Source organism: Mandrillus leucophaeus, unplaced genomic scaffold, assembly GCF_000951045.1.
Source record: "Mandrillus leucophaeus isolate KB7577 unplaced genomic scaffold, Mleu.le_1.0 Scaffold38, whole genome shotgun sequence".
Taxonomy (NCBI): Eukaryota; Metazoa; Chordata; class Mammalia; order Primates; family Cercopithecidae; genus Mandrillus; species Mandrillus leucophaeus.
The window spans coordinates 7385180-7393478 of NW_012104031.1; the positions used below are offsets into that span (position 1 = coordinate 7385180).

Consider the following 8299-nt stretch of genomic DNA (forward strand, 5'->3'; position numbering starts at 1 on the left):
GTAAAACAGAGATATTAATAATGCATACTTCATAGTGTTGTGATAAGAATTAGGTGAGGTAACAAATGCAGATTTAGAATATTCTTTGTTACATGGTAAGAACTTAGTGTTAGCTATTATTAATTATTAATTATTATTATTTGAGGGATTTTCTAACACATAAGATTAAGTCATTGTTATCACTTGAAACGTTTCGACCTCAAGCGGTGGGAGAACTTCAAAAAGCTCTGAAGAAATGTTTAATATATTGGAATAGTACTTTTGCTTATTTCAATCTGCTTTTAGCTTGTTGCAGTTTTAATCTTACATTTTTGCATTTTAAAAGGGTTTTGCCCATAATTTTAGCTCAACTCCAAATCTGTTCGCTTCTGTCTCTTAATTTATCTTTCTTCATTTTTGTTTTTATCTTAGTATTCATTTCTTCTCGTTTTTTAAAAATTCTTCTCTTTCTCTGGCTTTAATTATTTAATTATTTATTGATTGATTTACCCATTTATTAGATTTCAGTTTTCTTTATAAGCTTTGTGGTGTTTAAAAAAGTATTTTACAATTAAAATAGCAGAAATGTTTACTAATATTTACCGAGTGTTTTCTATTTGCAGAGTACTGATCTAAGTGCTTCATATGAATCATTTTATCAATTTTTACAATAGTTCTTTGAGATAGATATTATTATTATCTTCATTGCACAGATGAGAAAATTGACATAAAAAGAGGTTATATACCTTGCCCAAGGTTATATAGCTATCAAGAGTAGGAAATAAAATTTATAGTACTCTATTTTGCATTTCATTTTGACTACTTAATTTTAACCTAATTTATCATTTTTGGTGTGTTTCTAAAATTTTTTTCCTATTATTTTCTAGTTAATAGTGGTAAAAAGCAAGTTGGTATGGTGAGAGCATTATAGAATTGCCTGCATTCTAAATGGGAGATGTTAGATTGATGTATTTCTTTTAGCTGATGCTGAAGTTACCATTTTTAGATCTGCCGTCTTAGTGGAGTGAGAAGCAGCATGGGTTTTGGATTCAGATAAAGCCTGCCAGCAGTGTTACAGGAGAGTCTTTCTGTATGTTGGTTGTCTAAAATTTCATGTAGTGGAGTTTTAGGATAAAATTAAAGTAACTCTGTGATGACACTCATTGATAAATAGACTTTTTTTTTTTTTTTTTTGTTTTTTTGCTTGTTGTCTAGGTTGGAGTGCAGTGGCACGATCAGCTCACTGCAGCCTTGAACTCCTGGGCTCAAGCCTTCCTCCTGCCATAGCCTCCCTACTAGCTAGGACTATAAGTGCATGCCACAATGCCTGCTAATTTTTATTTATTTTATTTCTTTAGTATTTGTAAAGACAGGGTCTCATTTTGGTGCCCAGGCTGGTCTCAAACTCCTGGCCTCAGGCGATCCTCCTGCCTCAGGCTCCCAAGGCGCTGGGATTACAGGTGTGAGTCACGGCCCACAATGTGAAGCTGTCCCAAGTGCTGAAATTGCTTACAAAATGGTTCTCCTCCCTGACTACAAGTTTCAGGCATAAAAACAAAACAAAACAAAACAAAACCAGTTTTCTTAATGATTTCAGCCATCTCCCTAAGGGAACTGGATTTGCAGTAATTGTGTATATTTCTCCCAATTTAATATTATCATCTCTCAGTTCCTAACCCTCCCTCATGAAGACTTACTGTTATGGAAAACATTAAGAGATATACCTAATGTAAATGACGAGTTAATGGGTGCAGCACACCAACATGGCACATGTATACATATGTGACAAACCTGCATGTTGTGCACATGTACCCTAGAACATAAAGTATAATTTTAAAAAAAGAGAGAAGCCTCTAGTGGAATTCTACTGATTGACAGTCCTATCAATCAATTAACTTTGGCTGATATGATTATTCTCCAAATAATCTCCAGATTTTCTCCTGCTACATTTAACGCTTCTTACTAATTCTACAATGATTAATAGTTTTTCGCTATGCAGCTTCCTTGATCTGGATAGCCTAAAGAAGACTTTCCTAACAAAAACCAAGTTGTACCCCTTCTATTATTGCTCATATGAACTTAGGTTTACCAGTTTGGGCTTGAGTCAATCTTGTATCAATAAAACTAAATAATACTAAACTCTATAAGGTAACAAGTTTTATTATTACTAACCCAGTATATTTTCTGAAGGGAGCTTCTCTTAGAATGTAGTTACGGGATCCTAAATGCAAAAACACCTTGTTTTCTCATAAATGAATGTCCTCTGGTTTGCATATCTTTCAAAGCATGATTCCAAGAAATACGAGGGCAATTTGATACTACTGGATATCATTTTTGTGAATGAAGCCAAATAACCAATTAGCCTTTTTTCTTTCTGTTTTTGGAAGTAACATCTCAGTACCAACTAGCTCAAATAGAATAGATTGCAATTGTTAAGTATTTTCCAAATATGTTCCTCTTAAACTGTGTTTCCATAACGAACATAATTATTAACTTGCTTGCCCAAGTAAAGGGTGTGTGTTTATTCATTCTAAAGTTTATTGAGTCAAATCTGGTTAATAATTCAGTTGCTGAGATACTTTATATCCTAATTATCCTAATTTTATCAAATAATGTACTAGGAATTTCTCCTACTTTAATGTTGACTGCATAGGTAGACAACAGATCATCAGTGTTTTCATCCAAATTATTGATTTTCATCCAAAAAAATGACCTTGATGCATATGGCTCTTTCCCACATTATCTTCAGGCCTTTGCTCAAATGTCACCTTCTCAGCAGGGCCTTCCTTGAACATTCTTGTTCAAATGACAACCTATCATCCCCCAACCCTGTATGTTTCTTGGCCCTCTTTTATGCTTTATTTTCTCCCATAGCCTTTACCATTTTATACATTACTTACTGTTTTTTGTGTTAGCTGTGTCCCTTCTTTAAAAATCTCCATAAGGATAGGGATCATTTATCCTCCTTTTTCCCTGCTGTATTCCCAGCCTGTAACGTAGTATCTGAGATATGGTAGATGCTTAATAATGGTTTATTGAATGAATGAATGAGGACGTTTGGGTTGTAATTGCTTACAAAGTTTTAATTCTGCCTAGTTGTTGACTCCGTGGGTTTATAAGGTTTTCATAAAATATTGTATCAGTTATCTTAATGAAATCATCAGAAAAATGTGTACTTAATTTATCTGATATACTAACATTACGTATCATTATACTTTAAAGTCAGACTGACTAGACTTAAATCCTGATTCTATCACTTATAAGCCATGTGGCCTTGGATGATCTTCCAACCTTTTTTCGGTAACAGTTTTTTCTCTTGTAAAATGTGGGGAAAAAAGTGATTATCTATTTTAAAAGTGCCTGACATGCAGTAAGAAGATAAACTTCCTGGCAAATAGTAAGAACTCAATAAATGGGAATAGGAGAAAATACTATTTTAAAACATTTACTGGAAAATAATACATAGGGGTGTGTGTATATTTAATAAATATCAACACATAATTGTTCTATTGTTGTTCTTGTGCAGTATTCCAGACCTTAAGCTTTTATACATGATTATGGTTTTTATGCTAAGGAAAGTAATGGAAATGTTAGATTTTACAGTTAATATTATTCTGTGTACTGTGTAAGAAGTATTTTTGCATTACACAAGCTCTTCCTTGGTAGTCAGTAAGGATATTTGGAAGTATGGCCACAAAATAGATCACCTTCCAAAGCTTTCTACACACTGTGACAGCTTCCATAATTCTTAGAATTTGGCTTAGTAAAAATGTGTGAAAACATGTCACCCTATGAGTTAAACAATTTCAAATGAAGAAGACAGAATATAGATGTTAGCAGAGACTAAACATTATTGATTAGGTATTGATATAGTTGGATATTTGTCCCCGCCCAAATCTCATGTTGAGTTGTAATCCTCAGTGTTGGAAGTAGGTCCTGGGGGAGGTGTTTGGGTCATGAGGGCAGGATCCCTCATGGCTTGGTGCTGTCCTTGCAATAGCAAGTGAGTTCTCATGAGATCTTGTGTTGTAAAGTGTGGCACCCTTCCCCCACTACCAATCCCTCTTGCTCCTGCATTTGCAATGTGATGTGCTTGCTCTCGCTTCACTTTCCACCATAAGTAGAAGCTCCCTGAGACCTCCCCAGAAGCTGAGCAAATATAGGTGCTGGGCTTCCACTACAGCCTGCAGAACCATGAGCCAATTAAACCTCTTGTCTTTATGAACAACCCAGTCTCAGGAATTTCTTTATAGCAATGCAAGCACGGCCTAACACAGATATCTGCAGTTATTTTTAAGATAATTTAAATTTTCAGGAATCCCAGCAACTTTAGAGAAACACATGTGAGAGTAAAAAATTACAGATTTTTCTTTTGACCTGTCAAATAAATTCAACAAGCACACGGGGGATAGGCCAAATCTCACTCCCTTTTCTATACTGAGAGCCAAAGCTGAATGGGTGTTGAAGACTGGCTTTTCTCTTTTAGGGTAGGATAGTTTTTCTTCTCATGACATTTCTGTTTTTCAGATTTGACAGTCTTGTGAAGCTCTCTTTTTTGGGTGACATTAACCTCAGACTTGAAGAAAATACTAGGTTTCATATCATTTCACAACTGCATTAATGTAGCATAAGTTTATTTTCTTTGCAAATCATCCTTGTCATAGGTTACCAAAAATCAGTGCAAGAATTACATGAGATTATACAGGTTAAGCAACTGGAAAAGTGTCTAGCCTGTGGTTAGCACTCAAATGTTAGTTATCTATGTCACATATATGTATCTGTATGTACAGACATAAATGTCATATATATGCAAAGATATATGCATTGATAGAGATTTTTGTCATTAAAAGAAAAAGTTGGGCTCTCAGGGAGGCACTTCCTGTCTCAGTTCATGTACATTCTGGAATCTATATAGTCCAAATTAAGAAAGATTCATGAATAAGATTGTATCCACTTTCATCTTGGTACGTTACAAGATGTATGTCTCAGCCACCATTATGTAGGAAAAACAAGTAAGAACTCTATCAAGTATTAGAAGTGTGTGATATCCAAAACCATATTTTGCCACTAACTTTGGACAAGTCACTTAATAGTTCTGTGTCTCAGTTTTCACGGCTAGAGATAGATGTTCTGAGTTTACTTTTAGAATCTGTAAGATGAAGTTTGGGGTAGATTTCCTACCCCAGAGATACAGAAATTTTGTAATATTTAGCTAGCTAGCTATATCAATCGATCTATCTATCTGTCTATCTTACACTTAATAGAATGCCAGAAGAACTCCCAATTAAATTAAAAGAAACTCAAAGCCAGAATAGTGGTAAGCAGGAGCTGATACCACAGTGACCCATGAATGTTTAGATAGAGATTTAGAATCTCCAGGCTGGGAGCTGAGCCTGAGAGCCATGGCATTGAGGCTGGGCTAGAGATAACCTGTAACTGCCCCAAACAAGTCCTGCCCAAGATGATCAAAAAGGAAAGAGAAAAACGGTTTCTTCTGCATGGAAAGCAGCAAAGGAGAATCTGTTTATTTCATAGGCAGGGGAAATAAATGGTTACCTGTGGAAAAAAAAAATGACTCTCAGAATGGCATGAATGTGGTTTTTAAATGTATACTTTCTTTGTGGCTTCCTGTGTCTTAAGTATAGAAACTTTAAATGAAACAGTAAAATAAAAACTCATTCAAGACTTTAAAAAATACTAGGAAAGAGCAGAGACATATGTGAACTCTATGACATGATAAACTTCAAGAGAAAAAGCAAAATGAAATAAAACAAAAAATAAATGCAAAAAACTGTTGAGTATGAGCACACATGAAATAATTTACCAATCTTATATATGGAAATATATCATCCATAAAAGAGAGTCAGCAGATTCATTACAATCCCAAGAACTTGAGATAGTGGAACAAATTTTGAGATACTATAAAATAAAATAATAATGCTTAAGGTGATAAAAGAGATCAAACAGGCGCCTAAAAATATAACTGCAGAATTGAACATCATGAAAATAAGAAAAAAACAATAAAGCTTCCAGAAAAAAATTACTAAAATTTAAAGTGTACTGGGTGGATTTAAGAGTTGATTAAACACCACTTAAAATATTACTGAATTAAAGAGTAAGTCGGCAAAAGAATTACCCAGAATTCAGCACAGAAAGATAAAGATCATGAAAATCTGAATAATACACTAATGAAGTTGACAGAATGAGAAGTTGTTTCTTTCATAAGAGCTTCAAAAGGAGATATAAAAATCAGATTGTGGATGAGGCAATATTTGAAGGAATAGCCAAGAACTGTTTACACTGTGCCTGAAGAAGGACATAGGTCTTCAGATTAAAGAACAATGCATTCCAGGTAGTTAAAAAAGTCTTTAGCTAGATGTATTCTAGTGAGCACCCTCTGAGATGAAGTGTGTTATTATTTTTCTTTATTGTAGCCAAGACTACATAACATAAAAATTTCCATCTTAACCATTTTTAAATGGTTATTTAAAGAGATATCTACAAGTCTTTTATCTTGCAAAACTGAAATTCTGCATCCATTGATCAACTCCTCTTTCCCTCTCCCTATCCCATGGCAAATATTGTTCTATTTCTGTTTCTAAGGATTTGACTATTTTAGAAACCTCATGTAAGTGGAGTCATTCCATATTAGTATTTTTGTGACTGTATTGTTTCACTTAGCATAATGTCCTCAAGGTTCATACATGTGGTAGCATATGACAGGATTTCCTTCCTTTTTAAGGCTGAATAATATTCCAGGTGTGTGTGTGTGTGTCTGTGTGTATCACATTTTCTTTATCCATTCATTTGCTGATGAACATTTAGGTTGCTTCTACCTCTTGGCTATTATGAATCATGCTGCAATAAACACGGGTATGCAAGCATCTCTTTAAGATTATGTTTGCAATTATTTTGGACATATAACCAGAACTGGGATCATTTAATCAAATTGTCACTTTATTTTAAATTTTTGTTGGATCTCTATACTGTTTTCCAAAGTGGCTGCACCACTTTACAATCCCACAAAAAGTGCCCAGGGTTGCAATTTTTCAACATTTTCACCAACACTTGTTTTTTTTCCGGTTTTCTCTTGTTAGTTGACAATGACCAACCTAAGATATGTGAGGAAATATCTCATTGTGATTTGATTTGCATTTTCCTACTGATTGGTGATGTTGAACATCTTTTCATATGCTTGTTGGCCATTTATATATCTTTGAAAAAATGTCTATTTAATCTTTTTGCCTATTTTGAATTGGATTGTTTGGTTTGCTTGTTGTTGAGTTGGAGGAATTCTTTATATGTTCTGAATAGTAACCCCTTATATGGTTTGCAAATATTTTCTCCCAACCTGTAGGTAAATTTTTTATTTTGTTATTTTCTTTGTTGTGTAGACACTTTTTTGTTTGATGTAGTACCACTTGTTTATTTTGCTTTGGTTGCCTGAGCAGTTGATGTCGTATCCAAAAAAATCACTGTCAAGGTCAATTTCAAGGAAGTTTTTCCCCATGTTTTCTTCCAGGGATTCTATGGTTTCAGGCCTTAATTTAGGTCCTTAATCTATTTTAAGTTGACTTTTGTGTATGATTTAAGGTAAGTGTCCAATTTTATTTTTATGTATGTGGATATACAGTTCTCCCACGAGTATGTATTGAAGAGACTATCCTTTTCCCCATTGTGAAGCCCTTGGCACCTTTGTCAAAGATCATTTGACTGTACATACGAGGATTTATTTTTGGATTCTTCATTCTATTTCATTGTTCTATATGTCTGTCTTTATGCCAGTACCATACCATTTTGATTACTGTAGCTTTGTAAGATATTTTGAAATCAGGAAGTGTGAAGCCTCCAGCTTTGTTTTTCTTTCTGAAGATTGATTTTAATATTTAGGGCCCATTGACATTCTGTATGGATTTTAGATTTTTTTTTTTTTGGCAAAAAAATAGCATTGACATTTTGATAGGGATTGCATTGAATCTATAGATCACTTTGGGTAGTTTAGACATTTTAACAACATTAAGTCTTTTAATCCATGAACATGGGATATTTTCCATGCACTTAAGTCGTCTTTTTTTAAAATCAGTGTATTGTATTTTTCAGTATAGCCTTCACTTCCTTAGTTAAGTTTATTTGTAAGTATTTTTTCATTCTTTTTCGTGCTATTGTAATGGGATTGCTTTTTTTCTTTTTTTCTTTTTTTTAATTTTTTATTTTATTTTTATTTATTACTTATTATTATTATACTTTAAGTTGTAGGGTACATGTGCATAACATGCAGGTTTGTTACATATGTATACTTGTGCCATGTTGGTGTGCTGCA

At 33.8% G+C, this 8299-nt stretch overlaps 1 pseudogene; it reads right to left on the reverse strand.

Annotated features, from left to right (window-relative positions):
- LOC105547158 overlaps positions 1-8299 on the reverse strand; it is a 145648-nt pseudogene that overhangs the window by 33475 nt on the left and 103874 nt on the right.